The sequence below is a fragment of the Carassius gibelio genome, chromosome A6 (assembly GCF_023724105.1).
Source record: "Carassius gibelio isolate Cgi1373 ecotype wild population from Czech Republic chromosome A6, carGib1.2-hapl.c, whole genome shotgun sequence".
Lineage (NCBI taxonomy): Eukaryota > Metazoa > Chordata > Actinopteri > Cypriniformes > Cyprinidae > Carassius > Carassius gibelio.
In genome coordinates this window covers 25,597,615-25,616,405 of record NC_068376.1, presented here as the reverse complement: position 1 = coordinate 25,616,405, position 18,791 = coordinate 25,597,615, and the positions used below count along the sequence as shown (strand labels likewise).

At 37.4% G+C, this 18,791-nt stretch overlaps 1 protein-coding gene and 1 long non-coding RNA gene across 3 annotated transcripts in view; both read right to left on the bottom strand.

The window, feature by feature from the left end:
* The window catches only part of LOC128015866 (contactin-4-like), a 131,464-nt gene extending 125,719 nt beyond the window's left edge, over positions 1-5,745 (bottom strand). The window contains exon 1 of one of the 2 annotated variants that reach the window (XM_052600082.1): positions 5,529-5,745. The gene's annotated coding sequence lies outside the window, so the exon portion shown is untranslated. The remainder of the gene's footprint in view (positions 1-5,528) is intronic. The other variant, XM_052600081.1, reaches the window with a different exon arrangement.
* Positions 1-18,791, bottom strand: part of LOC128015874 (uncharacterized) — a 327,822-nt gene that overhangs the window by 211,082 nt on the left and 97,949 nt on the right. The gene's annotated exons all lie outside the window — the stretch shown is intronic.

The window sequence follows — 18,791 nt, the reverse complement described above, 5'->3', positions numbered from 1 at the left end:
CAAAGCATAAAGTAGTAGAATGTTTTTAGCACCATCTGAACTCACCAGAAGATTGTTTTAGATTTCTCATAAGCACTTCAAACAACACCCATGTGGTTTGGCAGCTGATTAAACAATTTGCCCGACATGGCCATCATTAAACCACATCATATACAACATCTCTATATGACATCTTACGTTTTCTAGAAGGAAGAACTATCAGGGAGCACTTTAAAAGTTAATAATAAAACTGGAATCACAGCCCCAGTAGTTCCGTAAATGCCTTATCATGTTATGCTCTGCTAATGAAACCCACAATTACCCATATTCCCAAAAGAATATGTTGCACCATGACTGCATAAGAAAAAACAGATAATAGGTCTGTAACAACATTTAGAAATAGAAGATATGGGATACAGCTCAGTGAATCTGAACTAATTCAGAACCACAGATTATTAGAGACAGATGTGTTGGTTATTAAACCAGCTGCAAACCAATTTTCACTTACCTTTTAGGTGCATAAATAATGATGCACTAACTAAAAAGTAATATTATGTTGCCATGTTTCATATGTAACATATACATTATACATTATATATATATATCACTGTACATTTATTCTTGATAAATACCAAGGTAATCATTTGGTATCACAGTATATCACAATCTTACCAATACTTTTTTATGGTATACTGCCATTGTAAAATTAAGTGTGGTATAGAAAAAATACCACACTATTCTTCCATCCAGAATAAAAAAATAAATGTAAAAAAAATATTTATAAAAACATATTAATTAATGTGTATGTAACCATGAAATCTGAAAATAAAAGCAGCTCACTAGTCCATTCCCATAACTGGACATTAGAGCATAATAAAAAGACACAATGGCAGTGTTATTAAAATGAATGATAGTGCTGTTTGTGGCCGGTCTACTTGCAATCATGTTTGAGGATCATTACATGAAGCTGACGAGCTTAAAAATACAGTTTAGAGATGTTAAGTGGTACAATGATAACAGAGGAATAAAGAAGAGTACCACTTTAATGAGAACTTTTTTAAACATGCTGAATACTGAATGTACCCTCGCTCAATATTTAGCAAGTTTGTCCAAACAATAACTTTAGCCCCAAAATGTAATAAACTAACACCAAAAATTTGATTTTGCAACAATTCCTTTTGAGGGAAAGCTTGGAATTTGGTGGTGGTGGTGGTGGTGGGGGGGGGGGGGGGGGGGGTCTGCACTGATCCCCTTCCACTACTCTCAACCTTGCGTCTTCAAAAATCACTGTTTCTTCAAGGCAATATCTCACAACACACACTTTTTGAAGGTTTCCTTTAATTCCATCTGATCCCAGTAACAATACAGCTTTACCTTGCTCATTTATGGTCCTGGACCTTTAAAAAAAGTGTTTCAGATAAAAAAAAAAAAAAGTGCAATTGTGTGAAAGAGACCTCTACACTATTATACCCCAGTAGTATTGACAGCTTCCCTGAACTTCAAGTCAATATGGAATAAAACATGATGTGTTAACACAAAAGGGAGACTTTGCTTTCCCAGTAGCGTTTATGTTTTAGGTTTAGCCCTTTAGCCATTATTGCTAAACACTCTGAACACTATTAATAAACCATCGGACCCAGTGCTTTGTGCACAAGTGCATTCATTACACCCTTTTTACACGCTCTCGAGAGGTATCTGAGATATAATCATTTCTAGCACTAGAGGGATTGTTTTTCCTAATTGACAGCCATCTTAGATCCATTAGTACACTGCTGTCAGTATACCCCGGCTTTGATCTGTGATGTCAGCTGGATCAATTTCAATGCTTGGCAAATATGCAAATAATTCCGTAGCAGAGACGTGTCAAAGGCACTCAGCATATGCTTGCGCTAAGACACTGGCTGTCTCACGATAAAAAGAAAGAAGGGGGTGGAAGAGAGCGAGAGAGAAAAAAAAAGAAAACGACTTCGAGATTCCACAAAGGCTAGATGGGAAGGGGGAAAAAAACATCTTAATATGACACAAGAGGCTTACAAGTCTCAGCATGCACACGGGCGAAATAAGTATCATGGGCCCGCATACTCTCTTTGCATAATAATGTTTTGAAAAATTGCACACTGCTGTTTGCTTTTAAAAACCTACAGAGTGCAACGGCAAAAGCAGAGTCTCTTAGTAGAGGCGCTAGGCGGGTGACAGAGAGCATTTGTCTTTATTTGCTGGGCTTCACCCCGACTTACAGCACGGTCTGCTGGGAGAGGAGAGCCCCTAGATTAGACGCTAACAGACTTCTCAGGACACTGTCCAAAATGCTATTTTGCCTGGCGTGAAAGTGGCCATCTGCGTCTAGCCCTCATGTAAATGACGGCTTTGTGGCTTTTAATTAGGGCCGCCCACTGCATTCGCTCTATTTAAACGAAAAAGTTGGAGGCGCTTAGGAGGATACAGTAACAACAGGAGAGACCTGAGGGACTCTACATTTCCCCAAAGGAAGCAACGTGGTGTAAATCTCCTAGCAAAGATGACAGGTATTCAAAATACTACATGAATCAAAACACTTAAAGGGATAGTTCACCCAAATGGAAATTCTATCATTTACTCCCCCTCATGCACTTAAAGAAAAAACATAAATAGTATTTTTCTTAAAACATATTGAAATAATCTTTGTTTTATTAACTATTTTGAAAAAAGGTTGTTGTTACAAGCCTTAAATAATTTATTTAATGGAACAACAGAAAAGATGATATTTTGAAGAACATTTTGGAACAAGCAACACTGATTTTCATTTTATAAAGACAAAAAATAAAATAAAATAACTATCAGGTCTGAAATGACCAAAAAAAGATAAAGAAAGAATTAAAATTTTTGGCTGACCTATAACTAACAAGCATCCCGGTTTGTGTTAACGATACCCACTCAGATCTGCAAGCTATTTTTATTATAATATTCATTATTTAAAAAATGGTTTCACGAGTGTCAACAGAGTGATCACAATCTCTGCTAACACTTTTATGCACTTTTTAAAGTTACAATCAATGTCACCATATTTTACTTATTAGTCGCCTTTACATGACTGATGCCAGTGAAGTGAAAATGAAATGTAAAATGAAAATGACCTCTAAAACTCTTTATCTCTGACCAGCATGCACATGACACTCATATCTCTAAATTTTCTCAGCAATGAGGAGGAAAGTATGTTATATAGGAATGGCCTTCCTGACAGATTTTCTCAGTGCTTCCACCAGCTGACAACATCCATTGAATCATTATGAAATGCAACCACCCCAGAATCTTTTTAATGTCACTTGCACTACTTCACTTCTGACATGCCGTCACACTTACCATAACAACACACTCACAATCGCTCTCATACTTTCGTCTTGATAATGCTGGTAACTATTTGGCCTGGTCTATATGAAAAGGCTTTCCAAAACAGCTTATGCAATAATATAAACAATATTTATGCAACATATTCTCCCATGAACACTGTTTTGACATTAGATGTTAGCCTGATTTATACTCTTATTTGCATGCATGCAATTACACAGAATTTGCCTCAAATGTATTGTGACATCAACATAAACCAGTTTGCTTTGAAAGAAAGCTTTCACTGTGAGCGAAAGATAATCATGCAACATGCCCTGCATTGTTATAGCCTGACCAGTGATTAATATAAAATATGATCCATGTAAAACCTCATCTGCTTGGCCACCAGACGAGGTGTGATTGTACTCAACGCAGGGAGCTGCAGTCTGTGATGTTGAGTGACAGATACTAGATAAGTCTATCCAACCACATATACAAATGAGGTCTATAATTCAGTTTAATTTTGATCGCTCCTCTTTGCCTACAGAACCCCAACACGCAAATATTGTAAATAAAGTCAATAAATAAATCAAACAAGGAGCAAAATATAAGAAAGCCATGATTTTTAACATGTGATGCAGAAAGTAAATCCTTCCAGGGAAATAAACAAATAAATAAATAAATTCTGAGTGGTTTATGGAGTTTGTGGACAGCAATAATCAGTAAATCCGGCCAGATTAAGCGATGGAGGGACAGTGAGAGCGGATTAATTAACATCTGCGGAAGCACTAGCCTCCAACATGATGCTCTCTAAACGAATCAAACCCAGAGCATATCAGATCATTAACCCCAGAGTAACTTGTCTCAAAGCACTGGTAATGCACACCCGTCCTGACGTTAATATGCTCTGTACACAACCCAACGCCAGCTGTTTCAGTAAGTAAGATCAATTTAAGCAATCTTTGAAAAGTCAACTCAACAGTGATGATGACTTTCACAGCAAACATCAAGATGCTTGTCACTTTCACTTGATTAAAAGTGACAAACAAATATTTATTTTTGAAATTAACAACTAGCTTTAGTGTATGTAGAAAATAAATAAAATATCACAAATAACGTGATGAACATACACACTCTAGTACGTTCATTTAAACTATACAGTATATATACTGTATATGTTCAACATCAACAGCAAAATACAAATCAAAAGTCACATGATAGTCTCCACGTGATTTGCTGATCACACTGTAAGCTGGATAATGTTATTGTAACAGGTGCAAAAACCGGCCTGAATGTGTCAAACTAGTGAAAATGGGCAGACACGTTACAGAGTAAGCAACTCACCTGCATAAATATATATATTTATGCATGTATTCATAGCATATAAAAATAAATAAATACAAGTAATAATAAAAATATATAAATACAAATATTCTAGAATATTATATAAAGTTATTAATTATTTATTTCAAAATTTTCAATATGGTAAGGTAAATTATGTTCCAAATAATAAATGAGCCCAGTAAACAACACTGGAACAATAATGGACCAAAACAACAAATGCAGAGAAAGGACTTTGCAGAGAAACCACATCACTACAGGCGTGTGTGTGTGTGTGTGTGTGTGTGTGTGTGTGTGCGTATATATGCATGTATGTATGTATGTATACACACATACGTATACAGTATAATATATATATATATATATATATATATATATATATATATATATATATATATATATATATATACACTAACAATATTATTACTGACAATAATAATATACTGCAAGTCCAACTGAATAATAATTCTACTATTCTACTACTACTACTACTACTACTACTACACTCTAGTCATCCCTAGTAATGATTTTGTTCACTACTGTATATTGTCTTTCCAACTATAAATAATCGCTATGGCTATTACTACTGCATCTTCTGTCATTAGGACTGCTACTCACAGTTAAAATGTTAAATAATAATTAACTGATCTTCAGTGATTTGCTTCTCTGTCGCATGCATGGAAAATAAAGCCTAGTAAATGGAGAAAGCAGTCGTCAAAGTGTGCATGTGTCCCTTCTCAAAGTAAAGGACTGAAGAAAATACGACGCTAACCAAAAACACAAGGCGAAACGTGCAACGGCATACTCACTCTCCACATATGTTTAAAGTGAGGATAGAAAAGCTATTTAAGCCAGAGTTCAGTGTGTCGGAGCGATGCACAGCTGATAACTAAAGACGCACTTACTGTGATTCATCGAGTCTCTTCCCTTCCTCAGAGTGATGCGGGCTCTTTGCGAGACGCTCACTGAACCGAGCATCCGAATAACACGGAGCGGATCTCCAAAAAGTGCCGCTTAATGGCAGAATATGTGAGCGCCAGCGTTCAGAAGAACATATCGCGCTATCCACACACGGTCCCCGGTGAATCCTGCATTAGATCAACACGAGCTCGCGCTGCTCGTGTGGCACGGGGTGGGCACCTCCCAAAGAGTCACACAAATCACATCATCTTTGTGTTACGAAGGGCTGAGCCTTGGCATTTGGGATATGAGGATACAGCTGATATGGCAGAAATGTAAACTTGCAGTAAAATGTGGCCATTTATTATTCATTTAGCATTCAAAAGGGCGGGATGCATTAGGTGTAAATATTAAATACCATATCATAAAATAAACCAATAACTATAAATAACCTTATATAAGGAGAAAATAGATATTACGCATGTTCAGCAGGCAAAACTTTTATGTTAAAATGTTTTAATCATTTTGTAAAAAAATAATTGGGCAAACTGGAATTCTCTGAATTCATTGTGCCATTTAAGATGTGAGTAACAAAAATAGTAGAGTAACAACACATTACAATGTGCTTGCTGTTACTTTATTTTCTACACAACCTCATCTTAAACTGTTGACTTTAACAAAACCACTTACTTTAGATATTAGCATATTTGTATGTCACCCAAAAAAAAAAAAAAAAAAAAAACATAAACATAAAAAAATAACATTTAAAAAACGTTAGATGAATGTCTCTCTCTCTCTCTCTCTCTCTCTCTCTCTCTCTCTCTCTCTCTCTCTCTCTATATATATATATATATATATATATATATATATTTCATATTTAGACCATTTAAACATTCCACGAATAAAACGATTTTTAAAGATTGTTAAAGACCACATTGAAAAACCATTCTATTAATGTTATTGGAAGAATGCTCATAAACTTGAGAGCTCCTTGCCAGAACATTAGCCAAAGTTGTGGAGAGTTCCTTGTCAACCGGGTGATGTTACAAAACATTGGTGAATTACTCAATTGTCCCAATTATATGACTGCATGCTAATTTAACAAGGGGAGTCCTGGAGACCCAAGTAATTTGTAGAAGCAATGATATTTACTTCACCTCAAACTCTACTATTTTTCTTCCTCTGACCCATTCAAAACCCAGAACACAAACATTATTAAGCCTTTAACTCACAAAGCAGCATACACCTTTCAGAAATAGCACATTTATCCAATAAACTAACACTGTTTCCGTGTGGGCCCAGTCTGACTCCAGCAAAAACACTAGAAAAATACAATAAAACAAATCAAATTAGGCAACTAGCAGAAGAGTATCTCCTACAAACTGTACTGCCTTCAAGTTTTACTGTATACAGTATGTGGGGTCTCTAGAACCTGTACTGAACATTTTCATAGAGGATGTTGTACCAAGTAAAAATATTGTGTGTAATTAGTCCTGATAAAAATGTGTCATTGGTTGTGAATGTGAAATAACAGTTGTGAAATATCAACCTGACACATCTTAAACATGTTTTACAAAACCCCAAACAGAACATCAGTATTAAGAGCAAAAGTCCTGATGAGAGGTTTTGCATGGAACACAAGAGCTCATCACAGAACACAGTTGCCAGATACAGTCTAAGAGAACCCCTTATGAAGCAGTTGCATTAGCTGATAACCTATGTATATGTCTTTTAATGAGATCACATTGCTCTTTGTCATGATTGGAGTTAGTCTCCCCCGCCTCGTTGCCTCAAAGCTATCACATTTTCCTCAATTAAGTTGGATCAGAAGATGGATCTATCCAGGCACCTGCGCCAGGGGGTTTATAAGCTGTTCAGTATGTGTCTTGATCAGTGTTAGGGGCTTATTGACATGCTTAACTCCCGATGACACCCTCTGTCTGCTGTGACAGAACGGTAAGGTGGAGAGCGTGACATGTTTTGACACTGGTGTGACGGGGTTGTTAGCTGCACAGCTTTGTGTGTTTCTGTGTAACTATAGCTGCTTTGCATATTTTCATGCAGTTCAAAGATGGGGAAAAGGCAACAGCAGCAGCACACAAGCAGTATGAATACTCATGCACAACTGCTTGAGAAATACATCTACAATGAATCCATCTCCCTTGAGCACTCATATCCTCACAGTGAGAGGCTGACTGCATTCATATCGCCTGTTAGCGGACATGCTACAGTATGACCATCGAGATGCTCTGGCTGTGTGTTTAGGACCGGTGAAATTTTAATGCAGTAAAGCTTCCAATTTGTGAGACTGTTGGGGAGGGAAATCAATCATTTGTTATTAGATACGTAACCACGTGTCCACAAGGAAGATGCTAATCCACTAGGTGGCACAAGCCTGTTGTCGAACACTGGCTGTTCAAATAAGGGTAAACTTCTCCCACTTGACTGTTTAGGAAAAAATATAGTGCTTCCGATATCTGCTGTATTTAAGTTAGTAATTTTTTTTTATTTACATAATTATTGTGACACCTTGTACAGTATTGCATACCAATCTCAGGGTTACACTGTAAGGAACTACATTAAACAGATTCAGGCCCCTCTACAAATTAATTCCACCTTTGATCCCTTAAAAATTTCATTATCCATGCATAAGCCCTAATTATAGTAAGTGGGATTGGAGAAAATCTTCTCCTTTTAAAATATAGTCAATTCAAAGGCGATAATTAAAAGAGAAGTAAATTGAATTCCTGATGGGATTAACTTGCAGGAAAGACAGCGGGGAAAAGAGCAACAGCCTTGAAAGGAGAGCAGCGAACAGCAGCTTCTTCACTGTCTTTGTGCACTGAGACACATTTGCTGTCTTCTCGTGCTGCATACATAATCGCTAAATCACTAAAAGATAAAAACGACATCTACAGCCAGGCTGACTGCACGTGAACAAAACAACATATGACAAATTGTTAAACATATACTTACAGTCTACATACAGACTATTTAAAGATGACCTCATTAGTACCAAATAGTGGAATTGCACAAATTATGACTATTGTGGGACTAACAGTTTATTTTAACAATAATACACAGGGTGGTCATCAGGAAACCTATGTAAAAACAATCATTATTCTTTTGTAATGCAGAAATGATGCACATACAAATATACAAACAAACTAATTTCAATAGAATTTCACTAAAAGTTCGATTTTTACAAATTAGTCAGGGTCATCTGGTGGTCACAGAAATCATTCACCCGAGTTGGTAACCATAGCAACTTTAGGCCGATCAAAGAGTTACCATTTATCTTGGATCATTGTTGTACAGAAAACTGACAAAACATAATTTTGCAAATATATCAAAAACATCTGTAAAAAAATATGTATAAAAAAAAATCTAACTTTATCTTAAAAATATGTAAAAAAAAAATAAAATAAAAAAACTATAAACAAAATTAAGGTTGCATGTGATGAATATAAAGCAAATTAAAGTCATTTTTTTATTTAATAGTTTATTATGCAAGGATGGAATCAGTGTTGTAGTCGAGACCAGCTCATTCGAGTGCGAGTCCAGATCGAGTCCAGACAGGGTTGAGTCCGAGTCCAGATCGAGTCCAGACAGGGTCGAGTCCGAGTCAAGACCGAGTTCAGAAAGGGTCGAGTCCGAGTCAAGACCGAGTTCAGAAAGGGTCGAGTCCGAGTCAAGACCGAGTTCAGAAAGGATCGAGTCTGAGTCAAGACCGAGACCAGAGAGATTGGGTCTGAGACAAGACCTAAAGAAATCTTCAAGAATATGTAAAATGTTTGGGGGAAACAATAAAGGGTAAAAGGGCCACATAGTATGTGGTGTAAAGGTAATTTTATTAGAATTATGAATTGTTACTTGTCAGTATTAAGTGCTCGTTTTCACATAACACGGCCCGCTCTACACACTTTAGGCTTCAAAAACACACTTCAGGAGTCTATGGGTGACGTCACGGACACTACGTCCATGTTTTTATACAGTCTATGGTCTCACATCACAAGAAAATCACCAGTCATTGGATGTGTCAATCATACATCAATTTAAAGAAACATTAACCCTCTGGAGTCTAAGGCTATTTTTGGGGCCTGGAGAAGTTTTGTCATGCTCTGACATTTGTGCTTTTTTCAGTTTCTTATAAATATCTAATTGGCTAAATTCTAATCTCACTGTAATCAGCACAAACTGGGCTATAATAATATGTGAAATGCATGTATGTACATGATTGTATTTTTGAGAAAAAAAATATTATGCGTGCTTAGTGAAAAACTAAAAATGTTAAATCACTTGAATAAGGCGACAAAAAAAAACACATACATAACATTGGTTCCCGGGACTGTTGAGAACTGGAGCTTGTAGCCTAGAATTATTCTTTCTAAATTATGTGAAAATCATCTTGTTTACTCACTCACAGAAAACAATATATTTATTTAAATTTTCTAAGACACTTTTTGTTGGTAAAAGTCATATGCGAGTATGCATCAACTACCATGAATATCATTGTGATTTACACCTGAAAAGACAAAGGCCCGCATAATGAACTGCATAATGAGCTGCATAATGAGCCGTTCAGTCAGCTTGTGTCACTGAAAGGGAGGAGTTACAAGAAAGAATGTGAGGACAAAATAAATCTATATAATTTTATGTTTGTAGTTTATTTAGAATATATTTAATTATCTCACAACATAATTTAATATACACTTGGGGGAGCAGTTAAACAGTTTATTAGGGAAAATCAAAGCTGACTTTCAAACTATTTTTTGCATCATTACTCCAGTCACACAATCCTTAAGAAATTATTTTAAAAATCATATATTTTCTACAAAAAACATTCATTATTATTATTATCATTATTATCATTATTATTGTTATTAATGTTGAAAAGAGCTGAGAATAATTTTTCGGGTTTTTTAGGGGGGGGGGGGGGGGGGGTAAATTGAAAGAACAGCATTGTGTTACATTTGTTACAGTTACATTTATTTGTTACATTTATATTATTTACATCAAGCTTTTGAATGGTATAGTATTGTGTATTATTATTGAAACTTCATACTATTTCACTTGATTATACATTTAGTCAGGAATTTTGTTTGGAAAAAGTATTTGGAAAAAGTCTAACTAGTAAAATGTTTACACGTTATTTGAAAACTAGTACAAGTATAATAAATAAATAAATAAAAAGAGACTTACTCATGTTTATGATCTCTGCTGAATAAAGTGCTTCATTCTTTTTTTTCGGAGGAAATCCAAATCTCAAATCCTCAACCACATCACATCTTTTCGGGGTGAATTATGTCTTATTCCTCTCATCGCGAAGCAAACAGTAAAATAAAAGAACATTAAGAACAGTCTCTGCTTTTTCTTCTGTGTGGGCGTATTCAAGCCGCGCGCTTCAGTTTGAATCTGACTAGCGCGTTCAGCGCGGGGGCGTGGTCACATCAGATATAATGGGTTGTGAAGGGAGACGTGAAAAACAGACATCGCGTTGTTTTCATATGGATTACTTTATCACAGAATACTTGTTTTCGGTGGCACTTTTTAGTATAAAAGCAGACATGTCAAGCTTTCTATAGATATCTCTCTCATGTCTTTTCGTTGAGTATTCACTGAGTTACAGTTCATTTTAATGACGTGTTTGTAAATGAAGAAGTGCACAAAGTTTTGTTGTTATTATGTCTGTATCCAAAAAAAAGACCCTTTACAGATACGATTGATGTATTGCTCTTATCTGTACGATTAAAACTGAAAGTGTAATTTAAGTTCTTTTCGGGGTTATCAGGAGAAAATGACTCATAACGCGTATCCTGGGTTAAACGACTCCAGAGGGTTTTAACATACAGTAATAATCATGAAATATTTTGATTGGGACTCGAGTGGACTCGGGCATAAGTCCGATTCCTAATATGTTCGAGTCCGAGTCAATACCGAGTCAAAATGCACACGAGTCCATGACAAGACCGAGACCATTAAAATACGGTCTCGAGACCGAGTCCAAGACCGAGTCCGAGTCTCGAGTACTCAACACTGGATGGAATAAACTGATGGAAAAGCAACTGCAACGACATTTAAATGGTTACAAAAATATCCATATCAACAAATTTAACCATAAACTGTTTTGAAAATTGCTAATAATAAGAAATGTTTCTTGAGCCGCAGATATTTAATGATTTTTGAAGGATCATGTGACACTGAAGACTGGAATAATGGCTGCTTTACTGTCACAGCAATAAACTCCATTAAAAAATATACTGAAATAAAAAAAGCTTTTTTAAATTGTAGTACTATTTCACAATATTACTGTTTTCGCTGTATTTTTGATCAAATAAATGCAGCCTTGATGTTTTATAGCATGGTCTCAGTTGCAGTTTGGGTAGAGAAAAAAAACAACTTAATATTGCAACGGGTCTCTAGCCCATAATCCCTGTTAAGGGATTAATAGTATACTCAAACTTCAACAAGTACTGTATGTGGGCAAATATGGTCTCAGACTTGCAGCCAGTCTCTAAAGGCTTTTTTTTATAATTCAAAGAAAGCAACCACTTCTCTTGGATCTCTCTCAGAGTTCAAGGCTAAGCATTGCCAATGCCGACAGAGCCAGACAGTAACGGAGTACATTTACTTGAGTACAGTACTTAAGTACAATTTTGAGGGATCTCTACTTTACTCGAGTATCGTTTTTGGGGAGTACTCATGACTTTACTCAAGTACGTTTGAAAGGCAAATGTCATACTTTTTACTCCGCTACATTTCTATCCATAACCGTAAGTATCAGTTACTTCTTCGGCCCTGTCCACAAGGAGACGGGGTTTACCCCAATCCAATATTTTTTTTCCTTGTCTCAAGAAATATCCACGTTCACACGAAACCACAAAAACGATGTAGTATACATGCCAGACCAGCATGTGGCGCTGTAATTCTGCCACAGAGATACACTTAAAACGGAGAAGAAGACATGGACTATGCTCATAAACCTTGCACGTGGTACACAAACGAACATGGAACAATACATTTATTAATCTTTGTTAATATTAGTTAATAAAAAGACAATCGTTCAGTGTTTGTTCATGTTTTTGTTGCTGTTATGTGACTTAGCGGTGTCTGATTAAGGGCGAGATGTGGGCTAATGACATCATCGTTTAAGAAAATATACGAATTCGCCGTCCAGATGAATATCTGCATCTGAGCATCTCCTGGGCCGAGATCTTTGGGAACTCGTCTACTTGGAGTCTGCAGCTGCTAATGACTCATGGACAGGGGCATTTAACTGTCTGTGCTCCAGTTAACTACAACCTCTGCACCGTGAAATAAAGTTGCTCTCCACACGGTGTTGTTTCTTCTTGTGCTGTATGTGGGTAAATCAATTATTTTCTGATGCAGTGTTCAAGGGGTATTGATATTCAGGTTGCATGGGCTTTGTGGATCTTGATAGCTCATTAATACACAATATTCCCCATCCACTAAAGGGTTTATATGATTAAGATGAGATCTCCTGATCAACAGAGATTATAAACTGTGCAATGCAATAAAGAATATTAATGATGTTGAGAGAAGAGCTGCTCTAGTGCATTTTAAAGTGTCATACAGATCACAGAGTGATTTTGAGCATTAGCCGAACTCGCTTCAGGAAGAGCAGATTTGGGCAGGGAATACACAGGAAGCGTGACTTATCAGGCCTTTTTATCGATGGCCACAGGGTCCTTCTGAATAATGAGCCCTTTTTCCTTCCCATTCTGAATTACATTACAGCTCTTGACGGCATGCATTCAGTAACACAATAGTTTGGACTGACAGCACAACTGAAATAAAAAGTTATTTAGGGTCACATCAGGCATGGGGTGATTTCAGTCACATCTTACATTGCAATTTTATGTCTAGGGTAATCATTTTCTTTCCTGATTTAATACAGATATAAACATCCTTTTTTTTTGTAATCTAAAAAAAAGCCAAGCCAAGCTGATCAAAATGTCCAAAACCCCTCTAAAACTAATATGTAGCTATGATTTGTTTTGTATGATCAGGGGCTGTGGAGGAGTGTGCAGAGCAAATGAAAAGGAAAAAGATTCCAGGGCAGAAAATACAGTCCAACGAGAAGTAGATGATGGGAGGAGCCAGTGAGGAGCCAGGAGCAGGAGGAGCCAGGTGTTGGTTCAGAAATCAGCCAGGAAGAAGGCCCAGAGTGGAGTCGAAGGTGGGAGGGACCATGGTAGAGACAACTTGATTGGAGATGACACCCTGGGGATGACCAAAGAAGATGTAGTCACCAATGATGGAGATCCAGGTGGAGCTGATGGGCCCTTGCAACGCTGATGCTCCTGGAGACCAAGGTGGTGCCACGTCGATGAGCTTCCAAGGTGGAACTAGGATAGAGGCTGAACAGTTGGAAATGAGGATGAAGGTGGAGCCGGAGGGAGGCAGAGCCAGACAGAGCCAAACGTGTAGGGAGGTCGACAGCTGACCAAAGTAGAGCCGGAGGGATGAGGGAGCCCATGGGGGTGGAGCTATCTTCCAAACAATCAAACTCCGCTAACACTCCCTCTGTGACATACAATGTTGTCTGCTCACATACATTGTCAGACAATCCTTGTGGCTCATGCTCCGGGTGATGTCATTCTCTGTCCTTATTACAGGCTCAGGCTCGTCCATCGTGGCAGGCCAGTCTTTACACTCTGCAGTGAGCACATGTGGGTCACAGTCAGAGGTAGATGGTTGGTCTCTGGCGGTGCTGAAGTTGCACATGCACATATGTGTGAAGAAGCCTGTTGCTACTCGAACCTGTAGAACTCGTCAATAAAACAATATAAAGAAAGCCAGATGTGCAGTAATGCTGGGCAATTGTTTGTTCACATGTTTGTTGTACATGGTCGGTCTTGGTCCTTCTTTCTGTCACATAATGATAGAAGTAACTCGCATGATGAGGAATACTTCAAGGAACGGCTTTAATTACATAAACTCAAGAAATACTTAGAACAACCTCACAAAGACAGACAAAGAGAGGGAGTTAATACAGGGCTTAAATGCACAAGGTAAACAATGAAACCAATGACTTAATGAATTGAAAGACACCAGGTGGACAGGATAAATAATCAGACAACTCAGGAAAACTAGGTTAGAAGGCAAGGGAGACAAAACTCAAAACGCAATGATACATACAGCCTTAATGGGTTTGATGGTCTTGGCTGGACTCCCAGCTTGGCCAAAGTGCTCAAAACCCCTCTAAAAGCAGAAAAACCAGCTTAGGCTTCTAAACTTCACTGCTAAACACACCCAGGTATCACCCAGCTTGTCTACCAGCTGGAAACTGTCAAAAACTTTTCCAGAACAATCCAACAGAGCAGTCTAACCAGAGCTTAGGCCAAAAATACATTTTAGTATAATTAAAGATATGTTATATTTTAAACTACACTGCTGGATAAATGCTGCATAAGGTCAGGTCCAGTTTGGTTTTGTGCACTCTTCAGCTGGTCATGCTGTGACACGAGACCAGCTAAACCTTCTGAAGGCTATATTAGACCAGGTAGATGTGTCAGTTGTGCATTAGAATTTTATTTTTTAACAATTGGCATTTCTTAAAAATCGAACCTATTTATCTGTTATAAGTGGCTTGGCTGCTCTGTTCTAACTGCCATCTTGTTTAGCTGCTAAGCAGGTAGACATTGACTTTAACAAGGCCCACAGTGAAACGATCTATTGTCAGCCAGAGCACTCTCGTTGGCATTTTTCACAGAGGTATTAGCATTGAGTGCTATTGTGCAATATTATCATTCCCTATAATTAAGAAACTATTTGAGAACAGCTCAAGATATAGAGTGAAATAAATCTAAGCAGATTTTCTCCTGGTGCGTGTGCTATGTACCACATAAAATCTGCAGTGAAAAACAATAAACAATGAGGACAGTTAAATCTCTATCTATCCCTGGATGGAGGAGATAACCACCTTTTATGGCCAGTGCGGCAAAGAAGAAAATTAGTTTCTGAAAAGTCATTAGCAAGTTGCTTGCTTTATAGGTTGACATAGCCCCCTGTGTCCAATAATGCCTGGTTTCTCCTGGAAGCCCTTTTTTATTGGCTGAGGCCCAAACTGGGCTAAATCCATGGTGAAACATTTCTCAACACAAGCTGGCAAAACTGTCTTACTCACACCTGTTCTGGCTTGATCACGTTCAGATGTTTGCACTGCTCTCTAAGCTAACTGTGCCAGCTAAATGTCAGCTGATACAAAGTTCCAACTCAACTTAAATAACCTAATTAGTGGGGGGAAACTTTTATATACTTACAGTAAGTATATGCCCATATAGTGAGGTCTAAAACTCTGAGGTGAGTAGATACAATTAATTTAGCTGATTTTGCAGAACATTTTGCATGCTTCTTTAATACAAAAATGATTTTGATACAAATGATACAATACGTCCACAGAAACAATTTAAGTGAAATGTTGATTTATACATTTTTTTGTATTAATTATGCCCTCATTTGCTTTACTAATATTGCATATTAAAGGTATAGTTGCTCAAAAATGAAAATTTGCTGATAATTTACCCTCAGAACATCCAGGATGTAGATGAGCTTGTTTCTTCATTGGACTGATGTAGCATTACATCACTTGCACACCGATTGAACATCTGCAGTGAATGGGTGCCTTTATATTTACAGTTTAAACAGCTATTAAAACTCTGTTGTCCTCTCACATCAAAATCCAACAAAACATTTGTTTAGAATTGTTATGGACTGTTTCATGACCTGCATGTGCATATTTCTCTACTGATTCAGTTGAGACAACTTTTTTACTGGAGAAAGCAGGGGGGGGGGGGGGTTCAATATTGGTTGAACCATTTCTTTAACACAATGTATCTTTCATTAATTTCGCAGAGCACAAAAATATATATGCATTTATATGCATGAAAGACAAAGCTTTCGGATCATTCTCAGGCATGCACCATTCAGCACACTTGGAGAGCAAACGCATATAACAAAAGATACCAGTTCTGTTGTTTGGGACCTCAAAGATGTCCCACTTTATGCCTAAATTCTCATTCAGAATACTACCTTGTAGCTTCTATAAATCCTGCTTGCAATAAAACTTTCTAATGTTTAAAAAAAGGTTTTATATAAAGAAAAGTTTATTTCCTCCTTTGGAAATATTTTGAGACTAAGCACTTCTAATGCTTGTGCCCACCCAAAAGTAAACAAATTGCCATAAAAGCCACGGCTATATGATAATTCAGCATCCGCTTATAGCACATCATATGATTACAATCTAGACAGCTTTACTCAGATGAAGGCTTTGACGTTTGCATCCTTTTTACTATTTTCCTTCTTATTATTAAATCTGCATGAGAGATTTTGTTATTTGTTACCTAGGAAGATCACACACCATTTAATTCCGAAAGAAACACATTTGAAGGAGATGTAGCCTTCTGTAGAGCGCTCACGTAGCTCTTTTCTGAACACATGATTGGTAAGTTAGAGTTCAAAGTCACGGCTTCTCCTGAAGTGGAGCAACAGACAAACAAGGAGGACTTCTCAAATGGAGCTGTGCAAAAATAGCGGAAAGAATACAGGCCAATTACTCCAATAGCAAAAGTTCTTTTCTGTAAGGCCAACAGCAGCACAGCAAGTTTTCTATTAGAGTTTTCCCCTCTTTTACAAAAAAAAACATGAACACTCCAAGCTTCACAGATTAAAGGCTCTGGGCCAAGGAGAGAGAGAGAGAGAGAGAGAGAGAGAGAGAGAGTAGCAACTGCTGGATCCGTGCTTGATAAAGCCATGTCGCACCAGCGAGTACAGTGATGGGTTTTTAGATTTGAAGAGATTATTAAAAGAAGCGAGAAAGTGGATGAGGATCGGGTGGGAAAAGAGAACAGAGCGCACACCGCTCCACTCTCTCGCCATCACCCCCGGGTGGCATGCTGATCCTAATTTCCCTGCTCGCTGTAGCACGTCTCACCACATCAGACCGTTCCAGGTGCTGCCTCGACTGCCTCGTCCCTGGTGTCACGCAGCCAGCGGTACGACACTGAAGGCAGAGGACATGCTAACAAGGGTACGCGCAAAGAGTATACATGCACTAATGCACATAGATATATCCAGGGTACGCAGTGGGAAATTAAATCCACTGCTTCTCAAGAGGGGACTTCATCTAAACCCACCGGATGTGCGCTCAGCCTATACTCGGAAAACATTAGGAGCATGACAAGCATTGCATTTCTCATTTAAATATAACAAATGCTGAGCTAATGACTTACAGTAGGCTCCTGACAGCTGAAATTTAGTAATTTGTGAGTCATTTCCCCAATGGCCAAACTATACTCTATTCTGCTAGCAGACAGCAACAAAACAAGCAAAGCAATATTTTGGCCGGCTACGGCAAAGCCTCATTAAAAAGTCATTGTGCATATGAGGAACAACCTTGTGAACCTTTGTAATTGGTCTGCAGGGAGTTTGCTCACTGGTATCATCAGGATTCATTTCCCAATGCCATTAATGTGAATGGCACAAATAATCATTACTCTCCTCTTTACACCGACCAATAAACTCGTGCCTATGAACTACAATATCAGCCTGTATTTATAAGGATCGTAATGGGCATGTCAAACCAAATGACATTTGTTATCAAGAAGCTTGTTGTTGTTGATTATGTTATTTGTGCAGTATTCGCTGCTTGCACTGACCATTATATACAATAACAAGAATTAACAATAAACGAAGACCACAATGCATAATCGGAAATTGACAATGCCACATTAAATATACAGTTAAAAATATATGATATAAGATAATGTACATCAATTTGGCATTAGCTGAGGCAGTTGAATTATGCAATTACTATTATTATCGTGGTCTTAGCATAAATAAATAAATCGGCTGCCTCCACAGTTTGCCACATTAATCTACATTATTTGTGTTTTTTCTTTATTATTCTGAAGAGAATTATTCAATTTGGATAAAATTTTAAATAATGCAAGAACAACATAGTGTGTGCGTGTCGCCTATACACATAGCACACACATCATAGGAAACTGACTGTTTGGAATTTTTTTTATATTTTATGTTTATATTTTATTAAAATCTAACAATATTAAAATCTGATTAGTTTAATAACATATAAATGTGCATGGGATTTTTATTGTGTTGATTTGAAAACACAGGTTACCAGGAGCAATGTATTATTAAAGTGCATGATCATAAACATTTTTTTTTACTCACACACACACTTTAGTTAGACCACAGTGGGGGAAAAAATCACTCTTCACAGTAAA